Genomic DNA, 21,271 nt, shown 5'->3' on the forward strand with positions numbered 1-21,271 from the left:
TCAGCTAAGTTGACTCTAGCACTAAAAAAGAGAGTTCACAAAGACTGGTTTGACGAAAATGACAAGACCACCATGAAGATCTTAGAGGAAAAACAGAATGTATTTTTGGTATGGCCAAAACAACCAGTCCTCAATCTCCAAACATGACCATTTCAAGCACCTTCAGAGTCAGGCGCAGACTGCACTGTGAAAAATGCAAGATAAGCGGTGGGAGAGAAAAGCTGATGAAGTCCAACATTATGCTGATACCAAGAACTCCAAGATGTTCTTCAGTGCTATCAAAGCTGTAAATGAACTTTCAAAGCCAAGGACTGTACCACTCCTATCTGCAGATGGCATGACCCTTCTAAGGGAGAAGAGCAGCATCAATGATAGGTGGAGAGAGCACTTCAGCAACCTTCTCAATAGGCCCTCCATTGTCGACTCTGCGGCCCTAGATCAGATCCCTCAGAAACCCACGATAGACAGTCTTGACCTGCCCCCTACAATGGATGAGGTCAAAAAGGAAATCATCCAGACTAGCTCTGGAAAAGCCCCTGGGATGGACAGTATTCCTGCTGGAATTTTCCAGGCATCAGGACCACTGTTATTTGAAAACTTTCACAGCATTTTGACCAGCATCTGGGAAGAAGACATGCCCAAAGACTTTAGGGATGCCACAATCGTCTCGCTCTTTAAGAACAAGGCAATAAAGCTGACTGTGGAAATTACTGAGGCATCTTCCTTCTCTCTACTGCTGGGAAGATCTTGTCTCAAGTCATCCTTAACTATCTGATCACCAGCATCTCAGAGGAGAACCTACCAGAGGCACAGTGTGGTTTCCATCCAGGCTGCCATATCATTTACATGATCTTTGCTGTTCGACAGGTCCAAGAAAAGGGCATAGAGCAGAACTTGGATCTATACACTGTCTTTATAGACCTGACCAAGGCATTTGACACTGTCAACAGAGAAGCCCTGTGGATTATCCTGTTAAAATTTGGCTGTCCAAGAAGATTTGTCAACCTCATACACATGTTCCATGATGACATGACTGGCTTCATTTTTTTTGAATGGCGAGTTTTCAAATCCATTTGAGATATCCAGTGGCATGAAGCAAGGGTGCATGCTGGCCCCAGTGCTATTCAACCTCTTTTTTTACGTGCATCCTCAGCCATGCAGCCAGGGACCTGGACCGTAGAGTCTAAATAAAGTACAGGCTTGATGGATCTCTTTTCTACCTTTGTCATTTGAATGCTAGAACCAAGACACTTGAGAGGCTCATTGTTGAAGTCCTTTTTGCCGATGAATGTGCACTTATGGCACACGAGGAATCTGATCTCCAGCTTATTGTCAACAAATTTGCTGAAACCACTCACCTCTTTGGTTTGACCATCTGCCTAGGAAAGACCAAGGTATTGTTTCAGCCTGCTCCAGGATCTGCTGCTCTCCCCGCTTCAATGTCTATTGAAGGAACAGAGTTAAAAACAGTGGATGAGTTTAAGTACCTCGGCAGTGTGATAGCCAATGATGGTCCCCTTGACAAAGAAATCAGTGCCAAGATCTGCAAAGCCAATCAGGCATTAGGACATCTGAGAGCACATGGATTGAATCAGCACAATATTCAACAGTCCACTAAACTGAAAGTATAAAGGGTTGTAGTCTTGACCAGCCACCTGTATGGATGTGAAGCCTGGACCTTGTACAGAAAACATGTGAAACTACTGGAACACTTCCACACATGCAGCCTGAGGTCATTACTGCACATTCGATGGCAGGACAGAGTCATGAACTTGGAAGTCCTTGACAGAGAAAGAACCACAAGCATCAAAGCCATGATTCTGAAAGCCCAGCTTCGTTGGACAGGACATGTAATTCAAAAGGAGTAATCCAGAATTCCTACGCAACTCCTCTATGGTGAACTCTCCCAGGGCAAAAGGAATCAAGGTAGGCCTCGCAAGAGATATAAAGACTGTCTAAAGGCCAACATTGCTCATGCTGGATTAAAGCCAAAGCAGCTAGAGCTGCATGCAGAAGACCTAACAGGCTGGCATGATCTCATACGACACATGTATGACAGCTTCGAAAAGCAGTGACGCATACGCCTGATTGATGCTCGTGAGAAGAGAAAAGCAACAGTAACAGCCACACTGACAGAGCCAGGACAATTCCTTTGCCCCCACTGTGAACGCCCATGCTGTTCAAGGCTTGGACTCCTCAGCCACATGCGAGTCCACAACCGATGAGCCTGTGCAAGCTCAAGACAACATTGCCGGACACGACAGACTACCAATGCTATGATAGAACAGAGTTTGTGATCTACAATGGATGTGTCATGTTTTATTTTCTGTCCCCAGACTGAAGGGACTTTCTCAGTATCAAGGGCAAGTTGATGATTGTGCTAGAAGAAAATATTTGTGATTTGGAAGAACTGACAGCGTGGTGCACCAGAAAAAATGTGTCCATGGACAACTGGGAAGCATCACTATCCCAGGGTAAAGAAAGAAAGGCTTTGGCCAGCAAGGAGACTTGTCAGTTGGTAGGCTAGAGGATAAAGTAGCATTCTATACAGCTGCAGGTGGACAAGGAAAGGCAGAGTGTGACCACCAGACACAAGAGGACCAAAAGGAATTCCACACAGGGGGGAAAAAAGTTTCCAATGGATGCTAGGTCCTCAGAGTGGAAACTGCAGAAGATTTCCCTGAAAATCCAGCTGCCTGAGTGGAATGGGGGTACGTCTACACTACAGCGCTAGTTCGAACTAACTTAGTTCGAATTAGTTAATTCGAACTAAGCTAGTTCGAACTAACGCATCTAGAACTAAAAACTAGTTCGAATTAGCGTTTTGCTAGTTCGAACTAGCAAGTCCACATTGAGTGGACTCTGAACAGGGCTTAAGGCTGGCCGGAAGCAGTGCCGGCAGGGCATCAGAGGAGGACTTAGAGTGTGGAGATGCTGTCTCAGGCTAGCCGAGGGCTGCACTTAAAGGGTCCCGACCCCCACCCCGGACACACAGTTCTAAGGGGTGCCCCGCTTGCAAAGAAGTTCTGGCTTGGAGTGCCCTGAGTGCCCACACTGGGCACATCACACCACTCGGCCATCAGCCCGGCTGCACTTGCCGCAGGCTGCCATCTGGGGAGAGGGAGTAATTGGGGGGCTGCAGGAGAGCTTCCAGCCCCAGAAGCCCGCAGAGCCAGCCCAGTCCTCCCCATCGGGGGCTCGTGCCCCATTCCTCCCTCACCTCCTTCCACTTACCCTTCCTTAGCCCCCCTTCTTATTGATGTACAAAATAAAGATAACGTTTCTTCCAACATTGACTCTGTCTTTATTGAAAAAAAACTGGGGGAGACTGGGAAAAGGAGGTGGGAGAGGGGAAGAGAAAGGCTGGGAGAGGGGAGGGCAACTAACATGATCAGGGGTTGGGAACAGGTCCCAGATGAAGAAAGGCTACAGAGACTGGGACTGTTCAACTTAGAAAAGAGGAGACGGAGGGGGGACAGGATAGAGGTCTCTAAAAGCAGGGGTTGGGTGGAGAGGGTGCATTCAGAAAAGTTCTTCCTGAGTTCCCATAAAGAAGGACTAGAGGACACCAAAGGAAAGGAATGGGTAGCAGGCTTCAAACTAGTAAGAGAAAGTTGTTCTTCTTGCCAAAGCAAATAGTTAACCTGTGGAACTCCTTGCTGCAGGAGGCTGTGAAGGCTACAACTAGAACAGAGTTTAAAGGGAAGTGAGATAAAGTGATGGAGGTTGGGTCCATGGAGTGCTATTAGCCAGAGGGTAGGAGTGGTGTCCCTGCCCAAAGTTTGTGGAAGGCTGGAGAGGGATGGCACGAGACAAATGGCTTGGTCATTGTCTTCGGTCCATCCCCTCCAGGGTCCCTAGGGTTGGCCGCTGTTGGCAGACAGGCTACTGGGCTAGATGGACCTTTGGTCTGACCCAGGACGGCCATTGTAAGCTCAGGGCTCAGTGTCGGGGGTCTCAGTGGACCCCCCTGATTTTCATGCACACCTGGTCCTGGGTGGCCAGGCTGGCAGCTCTCCTGCCCTAGACGGCCACTTTCCTGTGCCTAGTGCGGAGATCGTGGACGAGGTCCACGATGTCCGCACTAGCCCAGGAAGGTGCCCGCCTCTTGCGGTCCAGGGCAAACTCCCGGGAGCCGCCAGCCTGGTCCCGGCAAGAGGGGGTGGGCTGGGGGGCATCGGGTGGGTGGCTCTGTGCCGTGCCAGGTGCAGGGTCTGCTAGCTGGGTGCTGGCAGGCTTGCACCTGGCACGGGCACCGTAGCCAGCCCGTGCCCCTTTAAGGGGTCCGGGGCCGGGAGGGGGGCATAGAGTTTCCCTGGTGTTGGCCAGAGTGGCCACCAGGGAAACCTGGGGAGGGCTAGCCTCTCACTAGTTCGAACTAAAGGGCTACACAGCCCTTAGTTCGAACTAGCTAGTTCGAACTAGGCGTTAGTCCTCGTAAAATGAGGTTTTCCTAGTTCGAACTAAGCGCTCCGCTAGTTCGATTCAAATTCGAACTAGCGGAGCGCTAGTGTAGCATCTATTAAAGTTAGTTCGAACTAACGTCCGTTAGTTCGAACTAACTTTGTAGTGTAGACATACCCTGGGAGAGCAGTACAAGATAAACCTGAGAATGGATGCTTATTAGAACCTGATAGTTTTGCAGGTTGGGCTATCTCCAACAATCTAAACCTGACAGAACTAAATCAGTGGTTGCTTTGGCATGAGTTAGCATGACTTGATTACATTTGTTATTTGCAGACAGAAGTCTCACATAGTAATATATACTCTTGGACTTAGAACCACAAACCCTAGATGCCTAGAAAATTACAGGCACTACACTGTGATTCACAATGCCTGAGACAGACACTTAGGTTCCTTATGCAATGAACGAGGAGAGACATGAACCTTAGAATATGCTCCCTTAGGGCACATCTAAACTACATTGAAGTGTGACACTGCTGCAGTTGCTCTATTGGTATTTGATTTATCCGGTGCAGTATAGAACTACTACGTCAAACTCAAAAGGTGCCTGTGATGGGGCGAGGCAGCCCTGCACTGAGACTGCAGGGCCCAGCCAGGGTTACCTGGCTGCAGAGGCCTTTCCCGCACAGCCCTACCAAGCATGTCCAGGCTGTAGCTCCACTATAAAAGCCTGGGGAAGGACTCAGTCAGGGGTGGCAGCTGGAGAAGAAGGACCAGAGAAGGGAGCTCCCACACAGATGTCACCAGAGTCTCCAGAAGAGGCCAGTGGGGACACAGAGCTGAGTTGGTGCATCCCAGAGGCTGCCCACCAAGGAGATGCTGGCTCAGAGGGCACAGCAAGCTCGACGAGTACGTAGGAAGGAACCCCAGTGAACCAGGTAAGAAGTGGCCCAGGGCAGAAGTGGGAACTGCCTCTCCTGCTCCGAGAACCTCGGTGCGTTTTGGCCAAATTGCCCTGCCAAGGGAGTGACACACCATCCGGTCACTCACAGGGCCCTGGGCCTGGACCCGGTGGAGTAGGGTGGGCTCGGGTCCTCCTACCTGGGGTGCGTCTCTGCTACAACCCTGAACTGTGTTTTGTACTCGAGCCAGAGGGCCTTGGCCTTGCCTTAAAAGGGCCAGACTTAAACTGTGTTTTGGACTCAGGCCAGTCGGACTAGCCTTAAGAGGTGCTGCGGGAGGCAAGGTGGGAGTAGCCCGCCACAGTGCCCCTGTCAGTGCTGGTACTCCTGCTTCTCACAATAGAAACATTTGCTCCCGTCAACCTCCTGCTGTGTGGACAGCATGGAAAGGTGATGTAAGATGTATCAGTTCCAGCTGTATAATTTACATAGCTGGAGTTGTGTATCTTTCTGTGACCTTCCCATGTAGTATAGACTAGATCTTAGATCCTTTAGCCTAGTGGGTAGGACACTCACTGAGAGTGGGGAGATTACTGGCTCAAAGCCCCTCTGTACCTGATGAGATGGGATTTGAACAGGAATCGGCCAACTCACTAAGTTGAAGGTTATAAAGGAGAACGTCTTCCCTTCCCTCAAGGCTGACCTTAGAACACACAGCCATATAGGACACCACTATTTCTTGCAGCACTGCATCCCCCTGGCTGGGATGGATGGGTGAGTTGTAGCTTGAATACCTGTTATGTATGCCTGCTGGGGTCTCTGGGAAGGGATAGGTCAGGGGTGGGGGGAAATACCTATGTGTAACAAGTCTCTCTGGCTACTGCATGAAGTATGTTTGTTTGAGGTAAGGGTGGCAGATAAGCACTGTGCTGGTTTCTTAGGCACCCACACAGCCAATTTCCTTTGCTGCCTCGGCATTCTTCTCTCCCTCCCCAACTCATGAAGTGAAGACTAGAAGTTAGTCCACCTGCTCCTGGGTTTCCAACTCTCTGGGTATGTCTACATAGCAGTTTTATTTCGGAATAACATGTTATTCCGAAATAACATAGTTCACATCTACACTACAATCAGTTATTTTGACACAATGTTTAAATAATGTCAAGCTGAAGGACTTTTACTCCAACTCCTGTAACCCTCATTTTATGTGGAGTAAGGGAAATCAGAGGAAGAGGGCTCTGTCTCAGACTTCCTGCTGTGTAAACAGTGCCAAAAGCCGAAATAAGCTATTTCCACTTAACCTACACAATTGACATGGCTCAAGTTGTGTAGCTTATTTTAGCTTTAGCCCTTCTGTGTAGATGTGCCCTCCCAGACCAGACATCACTGCAGTAAAATGGCATCCAGTTCATCCGGTCCACATCTACAACTTTTGCCCTCACTGCCCTCCATGCAGAGTGGCCACTCCTCTCCTAGGGCATGAACATTGATAGGAATTATCCTGCCTCCCCCTCCCAACAGCTGTTTTGTGTGATCTCACAAGAGGGCCCAAATGTGGTAGGTGTCCTTAGAGGCTGTCTACCATATTAGTCCTCATATGTGACAAACAACCAAATGTCTATCATCCCTAGTTTAAGAATGGCTCTGAAGCTTAGGTGGGAGGTAGGCATCTGAACACCTAACATGAAGCTGCAGTGCGCATGCTCAGAGGCACACACATAGATTCAGAAGAAACTTGAGTGCCAAGTAAGTTGAGACACCTGCAGCATTCAGTAGGGATTCCAAGGATCATAGTGGAGCCTAAAGGCATCTCAGCATAAGACTTAGATATGAGTCTCACCCCAAGTGCTTTCAAATGACCATTTTCACAAGGCTGAATTTATGGTACAGATCATCAGGGAGATATACAAAAATGTGTGTGATAACTGGGAACTGTTTAAGAACATTTAATTCGATGCCCCCAAAACCACAATTGAGAAAGAAGGTAGCACTGATTAAAAACAATAGTCTGTCTTAGAATAAAAGCAGTAGTACAAAATAAAAAAAATGACAAATTAAAAAAAGGGAAAAGTTGATCCCAGTGATACTAAATAAGTAGCTAGAAATTGTTTTAAAAAAAAGACACAAAATTACACAGGAAGAAATCTATAGCCAGAAGAGTTAAGAACATTAGGAAGATGTTTTATTTTGTTTCATTTTTTAACTAGAACAAGGAAGAAAAAGAACCTTAATAAAGATATAGGTCTATTAATAGATGGAAATTGTAGAATTGTCAATAGAGAAGAAAAGAGGAAAAGTGTTTAATAAATATTTGCTATGTATTTGGAAACAAGCCAGATGATGTACTCATATCCAATGAGAATGAAATGCTTTCCATTGCAACAGTAACTCAGGAGGATGCTAAGCAGCACCTACTAAAATTAGTCATCTGTACATCAGCAAATCTGAATAACTTTTATCTGAGTATTAAAAGTCCTAACTGAGGACTGGACTTATTAAGACTGATTGTTTTTGTCTTTGTACGTTAATGTTAATTTTTTTTAAGAATAATTTTGGGAGCATTGCGGAGGTTCCAGAGAACTGGTAGAAAGTTAATGTTGTACCAGTATTTAAGGAGGGTAAATAGGATGACTAGAGTAAATGTAGGCCTGTCAGCCTGCCCTCAATCCTGGGAAAAATAACAGAACAGCTGATATAGGATTCTGTTAATAACAAATTAACGGAGGATGGTATAATTAATATAGCATGGGGGTTCATAATAAAATAGATACTGTCAAACTAATTTGATGTCTTTTTTTGTATGAGATTACAAATTTGGTTGAGAAAAGTAGTATTGTTGACTGAGGCTTCTGCAAGGAATTTGACGTGTCACCACCCAATACTTTAAGAAATTAAAATAATATAAAACCAGCATTGAACATATAAAATAAATTTAAATCTTGATAAATAAGGGCTCAAATTGTTAATGTAAAGAGAGAAACATTACTGAGCAGATGTGTTTCTAGTAACATCCCACAATTCTTGGCCCTATGTTTAATGGTTGTTTTTTTTAATCAATGACCTGGAAGAAAACATGTAATCATTACTCGCATAATTTGTAATTGACACACAAATTTTGAAAGTGATAACAAATGAAGAAGCCAAGCTGTTGATACTAGACATCTGAATTCTGTGGTGAATTGGATGCAAACAGACAATACATATTTCAGTATGGTCAAATGTAAGGACATACATCTCGGAACACAAAATGCAGATCATAATTACAGAATGAGGGATTCCATTCTAGGAAAAAATGACTATGAAGAGGACTTAGAAGTCATGTAGCATAATCAACTGAACATGAGCTCTGAATGTAATGCTGTGACCAAGAGGGCTAATGTGATCCTTCAACTGTTGGTAGGAGTAGGAAGATTATATTACCTCTGTATCGGATGCTGTTTTTAACTCAGCTGGCATACTGTGTTCAGTTTGTCTATAATTCAAAAGAGATGTTGATACGTTATAGAGGGTTCAGAGAAGAGTGATGAGAATGATTAAATGACTTTTAAAAAAGCTTTATACTTGAAGCTAAATTGTGCTCCTTGAATCTATCATGAAGAAGCTTTGGGGATAATTTGATCATAGTCTATATAAGCAAATATATAGAGAACAGAAATTGATAATAGAAGGTACTTCAGTTTACTAATAACAATATAACAAAAGATCCAGTTGCTGGAATTTGAAGCTAGGTACATTTATACTAGAAATTAGAAACTTGAGTATTAACAGAATGGGTGATTAACCATTGGAACAGCATATCAAACATCATGGTAGAGTTTCCATAACTGGCAATTTTTATATCAAGCTTGGATGTTTGTCTAAAAGAGAGATGCTCTAGTTGAGCAATTAATTCATGGATGTCCTGTGTTGTGCAAGATGATCACAGTGGTCCCTTCCATCCTTAAAAATCTATGAAGTTACATAAACCGTTGGGGACAGGAAATGAAAGCAGACTAACCCTCCAGAAGCAAAGAATGAGTTATAGTCATTATGAATGTAATATTCAAATGAAAACTGGTCAGGACACTGATGATAACATCCCTCTTTCTGTGATAGCTTCCATAGAGTCTTTTTAAGAAGGGGAATGGGTAGGTCCTGAGGTTTATGTACAGATTTATTGGTGCTTTGTTTTAATGACAATTTGTGTTTGTTTTCCCCCCCTATGATTCTGTGATTACGCATTACGAGAGAGGAAATGGAAAGATTTTTCTACCAACATTTTTACAAAGGGTCACTGCTGTTTCACATCTTTATACATATTTCTATGATAAAATAACAAGGTATGAGTGCCATTTTGTGTGGGCAGAGTAGATGTCAATCATTATTAGTTTGTGGGAAGGTATTAATTTTCTATTGCCTATCAGAGGCTTATGGTTAGAGCTAAGTACTTTAGTGGTGGTGATTTTATTCTCTCTTTTAAGCAAGAGGTACTTGTTACTGAGATCTTTGCTCACAGGCTTCAGTTAGAACATTTACTAATGATTGATAATGCATATTCTTCCTTACCTTAAATGGCAAAGCTACTACCTTGGGCTCTACTAGGCCTCATTTGTATGCCTCCCTCTCACTCTGTACAAGGACAATTTCTGGTCCTATGTCTGTTTCAGTTGAACAAGTCATGTAAGTGAAGGCTACTAGAAAGAGTCCAAACTAAGCTGGGAATAAACAGTTTGCCCTAGGAGCTAAGTATATTGTGGAAGTGACTTGCCCCAATGGGAGAAAATAAGGCTCAAGGATGTACAAGGCTTCCCACCATGTCTCTGTACTACAGGTTGAACCTCTCTAGTCTGGCATCCTTGGGACCTGTCTGGTGCTGAACCAGAGAATTTTCCAAATTGTCAGTATTGCTAGGTCACTATTGTCTCGCAGCATCACCAACATTTCTACTGCTTACTGGGATGTTTGAAGACATTTGAGGGTAAATTAGAGCCAAATAACAGCACAGAATACTGAGAACCAAGACTGATGGCTGTGTACAACCTTTGAGACAGTGGGAAACCTGGCCACAACCATGGTAAGTGAACATCCAGCTAAATAAAATCATGCTGGACCATAGATGTTTCTAGACCAGAGAGTTCTGGACTAGAGAAGTTCAATCTGTAGTCAGTACTAGGGTGGGTATAGGGGAGTAGGACCATGTACCTACATTCTTCATATACTTTTGGGAATAGTGCGCACCTCCGCAGTTTTGGCTAGTCCCTATGCAATATAAAAGAGGGATTCTTGTACCCTACCCCAACTACATGTTTATCTGCACTTGAACCAGATATTTACTACTCCTTGTCTCTATTTATTTAGCATAACATTAAAGTTATGGGATAGAATCTGCTGCAAATTAACTCAAAGTGCAGAGATTACATTTGTAAAGAGCTAAAGAACTTAGTCTGAAAACACTCAGTGAGGTTTATTATAAGTTATATAATTAAATTATATGTAATAAGTTATATAAATGTTATTAATATTTTAGTGTTAAAAAAATCTTGCAAGTAAACAACATTCAAACATCGGGTTTATCTGTGTCTGAGAAACTCCCACCTACTTTGCTAAGGTAACTCGAAGTCTGCTTGGAACCACTACAGATGCATTAGATTACCTTCATTAGATAACATGTAATTAAAAGTGTCCTTCTAAGTTTCAAAAGTCCCTTTCATATTCCAGGGAATTGCACATCTGGGGCCTGAATTTGTTTCCAAATGGGGCAAAACTTCATTGATTTTAGCAGTGTGGTATTGGACTGTTGAAAACCAGTCCTATTCCCTTTGAGTCAATGGCAGAATGACCACAGACTTAAGCTGGAATTGAGGCAGGTGTGTGTGTGTGTGTGTGTGTACGTACACATATCAGATGGGTGCAGTGGTTTTACATTCCATCCAGATTAGCTTTAAACATTTTGAAGGATCCTTTTACCTATTCTGTCAAATATGGGGCTGGAAACCTCACAAGACTTGATTTTTTTTCTCATGGGGTTTCTGATATTTTTAGCTTCCCTGTGATGAAAATACATCAAGTCTCTGTGGGGATATTTTGATACTTCTGTTTCTGGTACCAGTCAGAAGATGGAGGTACTTAGAAAAGTAAAATATAAAGAAGAAAAATAACAGGGAGGAAGAGTTATCCTTTAGAGGGTTTGGTTTGGGTTTGATTCAAAGTTTGTAAGTGAGAGTATAGGTGGGACCTCATTTCATCCATGCCAGTCCTCCCATTCCCAGTGTGGATCTCCAGTGTGAGCTGTGATCTGGCATGCTGGTGAAACTGTATGTTGAGGATACAGGACATATTTTTATGTTGGTGCATTGAATCCAGGACTGCAACAAAACCACTGCTGTTCGTACACCATATAGTGAAAATTCTTCCTTAATGAAGATTTTGCTTCAGTTACTATGGTTCCCATCATCATAGTTAATTCATTACAGGAAAAGAGAAAAGCAGATAAATTAGAGGCCTGTTGTCATGGCATAGGTAATACAAAGCTAATGAGAATATGAGACTGACACAAAGGAGGAACAAATACAAAGTTATCATTCTTGGTCTCAGGTAACTTAGTACTTCAGGAAAAACAAGGAACTAAAGTTGCTGAGAAAAGAGAAATAAAAGCAAAACGCTAAATAATTTACTCTGATAAATGGTGGCAATAATGATGAACATTTACTTAAATCAGCTATTTCTAGAAGCTTGTGTTTAATAAATATGTGGTAATCAATTTTAACTATTGGGTAATTTATAACCAGCAAACAAGCAGCAATTAATTATTTGCAACCACATTTTAGAAAGGCTTAGGTTTTGCTGTAGCATCTCAAGTTATGGATTACCAACAAGTCTTACCCTGTTTAAGATGTTCTTATTACTAGAATAGAGTTTGTGTAAAACCAAAGGCTGTGTTTACACTGGTGCGATCTTGCGCCAAAGCGGCCACTCTTGCGCAAAAACTTGCTGCCTGTCTACACTGGCCACATGTTCTTGCGCAGGTAAACTGACGTTCTACTGTATGAAATCAGGACTTCTTGTGCAAGAACTATGATGCTCCCGCTCAGGAATAAGCCCTTTTGCGCAACTGTTCTTGCACAAGAGGCTAGTGTAGACAGGCAACATGAATTTCTTGCTCAAGAAAGCCCTATGGTTAAAATGGCCATCGGAGCTTTCTTGCGCAAAAGAGCATCTACACTGGCATGGATGCTCTTGCACAAAAGCACATGTCAGTGTAGACCCGTGGTCCCCAACACGGTGCCCGCGGGCGCCATGGCGCCCGCTGGGGCACTTGCATGCGCCCGCCAGGTGCTCGGGGCTGGCCTGGCCCCGGGCACATGGCGCGCGGCGCTTGCGGGGGGGAGGGGGAGTGCCGGCCCCGGCCCCAGGTGCGCGGCGCTTGTGGGGGGGGAAGCGCCGGCCCCGGCACCGGCCCCAGCCCCGGGCGCGTGGCGCTTGCGGGGGGGAGGGGGAGCGCTGGCCCCGGCCCCAGGCGCGCGGCGCTTGTGGGGGGGGGGGGAGCGCCGGCCCCGGGCGCGTGGCGCTTGCGGGGGGGAGGGGAAGCGCCGGCCCCGGCCCCGGCGCGCGGCGCTTGCGGGGGGGAGGGGGGCGCCGGCCCCGGGCATGCGGGGGCTATGGGGGGGACCGCCCGGCGGGCTAACGGCCACGCCCCCTGGCGCCCGGCAACCTGAAAAGGTTGGGGACCACTGGTGTAGACGCTCTCTTGCACAACTACTTTAATGCAAGAACTCTTGTGCTAAAGAGTTTTTGCACAAGATCACGCCAGTGTAGACATAGCCAAAGCTTTCCACACTGAGAATGCACTGTGAAGCAGTAATTTAAGTTACATGAGTTACACAGCAAGTCTGGCAGAACCAGGAATAAAAAATCAGTTCCCCTGGCTCCTTATTTAGTGTCTTATCTACTACCTAAAGTGAAAGGGGATGCAGATAACACAAGAGAAACCCTACTCAAGAGCACCTTCTTTGGTAACAGCTGTGCACCCCTATTGACTTTCTTCAGTAAAATAGTTGCACAGTTGTAGAAACTCTTTTGCAGCATGTGGTTTTTGGGCTGGCCCATTAAAGATGATCGACATGTAAATGACAACCAAAAATGGCCATTTAAGCAACTGGCTGCTTTTTCTGGCTAAAATAATCAATACATTTGACAAGTGAATTTTAGTGCGTATTCTTCCTTCTTTTTCATGGGACAGACCCATTTCCACAGCTCATGCATTATGCTGCAAGTATTTGAAGTTCCTCTTCCGCTCAGAATTATTCAGGTTTCAAAGACAGTGCGATTATTTGTGGGGCTTATTTTGAATGGGGCATTCTGGCAGCTGCACACCAGGTACAGTGCTCTGGCCCTGCCTTCACAGGGCTGCAGCAGCTATACCCCCAGAGGCACAAAAAGTTCCCAGGTCAGCAGTGTGGGGTCTCAAATTTCCCATGGCCCTCTCACCATCAGCACATGTGGCAGCCTCCTCCTATTCTCCTGTGGGCTGGGATTCCCCACTGGGTGCCCAGGCAGGCAGAGAAAAGCATTAAGCATAGGGCCATATGCGAGGCAACTGAATGCACATGCCTTATGCCGACCCTGACCGTATTAGTCTGTTTCAGAAAAAACAAGGAGTTCAGTGGCACCTTAAAAACTAACAATTTTATTATGACCCAAGCTTTTGTGAGTTGCAACTCACTTCATGAGATGCCACCACAACTTTACTATGGAATGGAAGGGAGAGAAACAAAATGGGGATTTTTAAATAGTTAAATATCAGCACAAAATGAACAAAAATTCACTTCTGTAGCCTGAGGGATTTCCCCCTGACAAATATCAAGGACTTGCTACAAACAATGGAAGTGTGAGAGCTTCTCATAGAAAAGGTCACAAGAATCCTTTAATACTGGAATGTGTTAAGCAACCTAAGTATAGAGATTGCTTTCAGCTCTCCCTATAATAAATTAATAAGTAGCTGCTTAGAAATGTTTCCTGCCTAAAAACGTCTAAGGTTTCTTACTGAATGGATAATGTATATATCATGGGAGTAAATTACTATGTAACAGCCTAAATTTTGTATTTTTACATGGATAAGGCTTTTTTGCAATCACACATGATAGCTGGAATTTAGTATTAATAGCTGCAGCTGTAAATCCACTGATGCAAAATTGTCAGCAAGCTGTTCAGTCAGTTCTATTGATAGGGATGTAAAAATAAACCATTTACAGTTGTTATGTAGTGCAAGCTGTTTCAGGCTGGTAAAACGCTGAATTTGCCTTTTTGAGCTCCAGAATATATTGCTAAGTCTTGGGAAATACTGACATTTAACAGACGTCTCCTTAATATTTGTGTTATTGTCGTGAAATACTTGATTATCAGCACTCAAGCAGCTATATTTGATTCTCTCTTGCTTGCTGTTTGGCTTGCTATCAGTGATTTCCTCTTTATATTTGAAAAAGCATTCAAGAGCCAAAGCTTAGCACAGTGAGACTGTGTCTACGCTGGGGCCAAATGCATGGTAAGACTGTAAATATGTTTGAAGACTGTTATTGCTAACAGCACTAATAAAGCTGTCCTAGAGTTTTAGTAATCAATGTGGACAGAGAATCCCCCCACCCTCCCGCCCACAGCTGTTAGCTAGCCCATGATATAGATATAGACACAACATTTTCCTGAAAAATGCAAATCTGGATATACTGTAACATTTCATTAATTCATGTAATTGTGGAGAATTGTTTTGGCCAAGACAAACAATTTTTTTGGAAATGTCAAAATGAAATGTTTTGATTTGTGGGACTACAGTTACCAGGTGATTTAGGCACAGCTCACAAAACCAGAGCTCATACCTCCCTGCTCCTTATTCCAAATATCCGAATGACTAGGGCACTTGTATGGGATGTAGAAGATACAGCTCTAAATCTATACTCTGGAGCAGGGAATTGACCCAGAGCTCTCCCCTACCAGATGAATGCCCTAACCACCATTCTAGGAGGGATGACTGCTGGGTTTTAGTTCCTGCTCCACTGAATAGTTGTACAAAGTGGAACAGCTTCTAAAGGAGGAGAGATTGAGGGAGACCTCTTCTTTCCTTTTCTCCCCCTCCTACCCTCACCCTAGCTATCCTATAGTCAGCCATTAGGGCACTCCGATGGAATGGGAAAGAACTTGGTTCAAGTCCCAGTTCCAAAGCAATGATTTGCACCTGGGGTCTCCCATTGTGACAGATTTCTGTTACCAATCTGCCTGAGGCATCAGATGATCGGGCTGAAGCCACAGGATCGTTAGGGGAGGAGATGATGGAACACACCAAGTGTCTACATTTTAAAGCTTTATTGATAAGATAATAAAATAACAGCGGAGAGTGATGGGTGCTTTCCATGTCACTCAGAGGAAGGAAGAAAGCATTAGCATCCCACGCCCTAACCCACTTTCATACTCACACTCACTACCCGAGGCTGGCCAGGCCTGGGTGTAATGAAAGAAGAGGAGGAAGGGTAGACGGGAGTTTGGTCCTGTTTGAACAGGTCGTCCAGGGTCCACTGTGATCTCTCCAAATTGCTCTAGCTCTCAGGAGGGTTTTAAGTCCTGGGCTCCTTTGGGGGTGTTCCATTCCTCGACCTCTAGTCCTGGTGCTCTTCATGACAGTCCAAACCAGCTTTCTGTGGTCTCCTTGACTTTCCCAAAACACACCTGCTAGACTCTGTTGTTCCCTTAGTTTCACTCTGTGCTGGCCTTCACTTGTTTTGCTTGTTATGGACTGGCTCTGCAGATTTATTCAATTGAATGTCTTTCTTATGGCTGGCCAGTGGATTCCAGGCCCCTCCATTTTCTTGGCCAGCAGCCGAGAGTCAGACGTGCACTGTGGCCTTGAGCTGGCTAGAGCCAACGTCTTATCTTCGAACCTAGCAGAAGTATGGGGTTACCCATTCTCTTCGTCCCTCCCCCCCCTTAGCCTGTCATGACCTGCAAAGGAATCCTTCATTCACTCCACACTCACACCTTTGACCCTTCCCCAAAATGCCCTGCAATATTTGCAATAGCATTAGCAAAATTCAATACTGACCTGCCTCCCCAGGTGAACTCCTTGAGGGAGAGGGCCATTGGGGTGTGACACCATGTCCCAGCAGGGTGCCCTCAGAACCAAAGCTATTCGTATAAGGGTAGCAGCACCATAGTCAAAAACTGTGATTGTGTTGGAATCTGACCACAGGAAGATTGTGACAATCAGGTACAGAAGAGACTGCAAAACACTTAATGAGGAAAGAAATGCCAAGGTTACCAGGAGAAAACTGGAAGACTGAAGCATGCCGACTGATAGCTGAAGAGTGGGCATTGGGATTGAGGAACTCCATATGATGCCCAGAAATAGTAATTTCTTTGTTCACCCTACAATGTTGTTCACTTCAGTACCCAGCAGCAGGAAAGAAATTAAGTATAATGAGAAAAGAATAGCCTTGGTACAGTGAATCATTTAAGGTGCTTGTAAAAGACCCCTTGGGCCAGGTGTAATTCCACTGAAATCAGTGGAGATAAATCTGGGATCAATCTGGAATAGTTTGCTTTCTAGATCGTTTCATAGCTATTTTACTACATGTTATTCATGTATCATGTTATAGGTTTTAATCCATTTAATAGATGCTGCATGGATTTGGATGTATACAGGCTAATTATTTTATTGTAGGAATTGGATGAATACTAAGTATTCATTTACATTTTTAAATGAATTCACTTTGGCTACACTCACATCCATTTAAGGCTTGCTTTTCTGTGATGGTTCACGCTGGCTAATCCAATTTATGGTTTATGCTGCCACCCGACACCATAATATGTGAGTACCTTCCATGTAAAAATCAATAGCCACAGTAGAATCCCCAGCATGCAGAATTAATCATGGAAATCAGATTTTAGAGCGTGCACACAGTTATGCATGAAGGGAATGAAGCAGGGACAAACCTTATGTCTCTGCTTCCCATTTTTCTGTTCTGTTTTGCTTTTGCAGTTTCCTCCATTTCTAGGCCTTCATTTCTTTAGACTGCTTTTTTCTTAGTTTCCTATTCCATCCAATTACACTAATAGCATTTGTTTTTATAGCCAGGGACAGGGTGGGGAGGGGAGAGACCTCCCCCTTTAGGATACAAGTAACTCTCAGTCATTTGATATATTCATATCCTAAAGAAGAAAAATAAAGCCTTGCATGCCACTGTGTGTGGTTGGGGAATTCTCTAGTGCTTTTCTGTTTCGCTTATCTGTTGTCTCTAGGATCATTTCTCTTCTCTGCCTCGTCCAATGTTCTTACCTTCTCAACATTCCTTACCATCTCTCCTCCACTCTCTCTTTCATTCTTTGGTTACTTTTGATGTTCTTCCCGCTGGCAGACTGCAATTGGAAGTTACCACAAGAACATACAGTTTTTGTGATTTTGTTGCTTTTGTCGTGAGAATCACAGGTCCGATAATGAATACCCAAGGGGGGAAGGACAGAGCCAGGTGGACAGTTTTATCAAATAAAAAATATTTATTTATGACAGTGGTGAATTTATAGTATTTATTCTAAGATTTTTAATAGACCGTGTTAATAATGAATTTACAGTATTTATTATATTTATTCTATGGTTTCTAGTAAAACGTGTCAGAGATATAGGGATGGGAATGGCAAGGGGAATAGTCTCTAATCTTAAAATATCCAGCTACAGTAATAAAATAACAGTGATAACTACAAACTCTTATGTACTACCCAAAAACAACTACAACACTAAGCTTATACAACAGGAAAAAATCAAATCATACATACCAACTTACACAGCACACGGAATATTTCACAGATATCGGTTCGGTTGCGAAGGCCTTGGTTACGCCCGAGAGTCGGGGGAAGTGGCTGGTCGGTTGATCAGGCCGGCAGCGCTTTGAAGTATACGAGAAGGCACACGCACGGTGGTACGTGTGTTACGAAGACCTCCTAGAGCAAACTGTGCCATGGGTATTTATCCCCAAATCTGCACATTGCTTTCCCGTGCTTGCATATTACCATATATGGCCCAATGGTCACCAAGTGGGGGGTCTGTGTCCCAGGGGTTGGGCCAAAACTGTGCAGGTTTCATGCGACCAGGTAAGCCCCGCAGTTCTCACACCAAGGTGACGGGTGGGAGAGTCTGAGGCTATTTTCCCCTTTACACCCCTTTCCTTTTTCTAAAGGCAATGGTATGCAGGAAGGGTGCGGCCGGTTTCTCTCAAGGAGTACTGCAGAACAAGAGCGGCCTGGCCAAACTTTTTTACTGGGGGGTGGGCAGTTTCTTTTCTCTAACAGCTTTCTCTTTATTTCACTGACAAACTATAACTTTTGAATCTGGTTCATTTTCAGTGAGCTCTATAGTGTCAGGGAAGAATGACGAGAGCTTTCTGCTGTTTTTAACATGGAATGTTCACCCACCTCTAGTTACTAATAGCTTCCTTGCATTCTTTATTTTGTTACTGAATAGAGGGTCTGATTTGGCAAGTGGCTGAGCCTCCCATTTGATTATGCTGAAGACAACTTAAAGAGGAACATGCCTTATGAAATGGAACAAGTCTACGAAGACTGATAGATGCACAACATTCATCTGAATTAGATTTGACCTAAAATTGTCTTGCTCTGTCTTAAGGATCAATTCTTCTTTCTCAATTATGTGGTCTATAGTGTTTTGTAAATCATGTACTTTCATTGAAATAATTTAAAACTGGGATAATGAGAATCAACTACTGTTAATAGGATATTTTATAAGAAATTCAAATTATTCCTCTCTTCTCACTCAGCATTACTTTTACCCACTTGAAAAACATTCCTGACCAGTCTAAAATGAACACATTTGATTATCAAGGACTCGCAGCCGAGAGAGGAAAAGGAAAGGAATTATTTCAGTCTAGTAGGAATGTCTTATTGTTACTGACTGGAACTCTCTTTACTAACCTAAGGCATTATTATGCTTTACTAAAATCAAAAGTTAAAGGTGGGTGAATAGTGAAAAAATATGTTTGCAAGAATGTTTGTAAATTTTGAATTGCATTTTGAATCAGCTATTTTCACGTCTTTCTTGTTCACTTTTCCTAGATAATAGGATGAGCAAAATTTCTCACATAAATGGTTTGGGAAATGAATTTCAGTCTTGTAGCTTAGTATTTTTAATCAAAGAACAGAAGTAAATTAAAGAGAAAACTACTTGTTTATTGCAAAAACAGTTGTAGTGTATAATGATGGGACCAGTGAATCAGGGAACAGGAAAAATTTCATGTAACTTAAAAAATCAGTCATGCAGCTCAGATACTGAATTCTAAATATCAAATGCTGAAGTGACTATTTCTGAATGACCTGTATGCTGGAATTTTTCCACAACTCTATTTGTTGAACCTTTTTTTTTTTTTTTTTTTTTTTTTTAAATATTGACTAGGTTGGTAAAAATTATGGATTTCATCAAAAATTCATTAAAATAGCAGCTAACTTCAAAAAAGTAGTTTGACATTGCAGATTCAACCAGTTAATTTAAGAATATTTCTGTTTCCTACAATTGTTTCTAATATTAAAATTATATTTTACATGTAAGTCTTACTGGCAATTAAAGTAAAAATTTATAGTAAAAATGCAAAATATACAAGAAATTTGATCATTTCCAACATTCTGTCATGTCTACTCAGATAAAAAGTACTTAAGGGAATGCCGGTTGTATGTTTCAGTTATTGCTTATGTGCTGCAGCAAATAGTGAATTACTGGGTTGTTCTTGTAAACTCTACAATCTGGAAAGATTTTAGTTTCAAATTGTAGATCTAATCATTATAGTTTAAATTAAGCATTCAGGAAAGCATTCATACCTTTATTAGAGCTTAGGCACTTGCTTACATGTATTGTTGAAGAAGAATGGTCCCAAATATGTGTTTAAGAGCTTTTCTGAATTGGTACGTAAGGGCCAAATTCAGATTTCATTAAAGTCAGGGTCAAAATTCCTTTAGACTTTAATGTGCTCAGTATTTAATTCTCACAGAATTTACATCAATGTATTCACTTTAAACAGTAGCTGACAACAAAAACAAAAATTTAGCTCATTTATGCTTGTTACAGTAATGGTACTCCACAACATACTATGTTGGTGATACTCTATAGCCAGAAACATTAAGAAATATTATACAGTATAGGGAATTAAGAATAAAATATGAAGTGTTCTTGTCTGAAGATAGTTCTGTTTTTTAGACTTTGACATTAACCAGCCTAAATTTTTTTTCTGAGATGGAATCAAAGCCCTAAAGCTCCATTTCTAATTTCTTAGTCCACCTGCTATTCTTTTGCCCCAGATTCTCAGAAATTATGAGGCTTGTGATCATGGTTCACTTTTGTGCATCTGAGAATGGAATGGAAATCTAGAAACCTGCGTTTTAGTTTTGTCTCTGCCATTGATGCACTGTGTGACTTTGGACAAGTTACTTTACCTTTCTTTACCTCAGTTCCCCACCCGTAAAATAATGTAGATGTATACTCACCTGTGTAATGCAGTTTGATCATCATTGGATCTTAAAGTGTTATAAACCAGGAAATACCTAACAAGAGCCATATTAGATTATCATATGTGCACAAGGCTCCAGTTAAATTCAATGGAGATGCTATGGAGTAAAAGAGTAGATTTATCCTAATATAATTATAGAATCATAGGTTATTAGGGACATGAAAGGTCATTTAGTCTAACCCCCTTCCAAGAAGTTCTGATGCAGCACTATTGTGCCAGGAAAGCTTATGCATATTTTCAAAAAAGAATAGTTGATAAAAGGATAGTTTTAAGAACTGCATAATGAAAGTTTAATAACAGAACAGACATCTGACCCTATCTCATTTATTTTAATTCTGGAATGTTGTGACAGTGATATCAAAAGAAAGCTCCAGTCCTGCAAGCACTCACTGAGTTTAACGACTTTGCTATACATTTGCATACAATACTCACAGATGAGTG

General features: G+C 42.8%; 1 long non-coding RNA gene across 1 annotated transcript in view; it reads left to right on the forward strand.

The window, feature by feature from the left end:
- LOC142829479 (uncharacterized) overlaps window positions 1-20,217 on the forward strand; it is a 56,223-nt gene extending 36,006 nt beyond the window's left edge. The window contains exons 2-3 of the long non-coding RNA XR_012903904.1: window positions 18,127-18,238; window positions 18,781-20,217. This is a non-coding gene — a long non-coding RNA (uncharacterized LOC142829479). The remainder of the gene's footprint in view (window positions 1-18,126; window positions 18,239-18,780) is intronic.
- Window positions 20,218-21,271: the final 1,054 nt, after the last annotated feature.

Source organism: Pelodiscus sinensis, chromosome 5, assembly GCF_049634645.1.
Source record: "Pelodiscus sinensis isolate JC-2024 chromosome 5, ASM4963464v1, whole genome shotgun sequence".
Classification (NCBI taxonomy): domain Eukaryota; kingdom Metazoa; phylum Chordata; order Testudines; family Trionychidae; genus Pelodiscus; species Pelodiscus sinensis.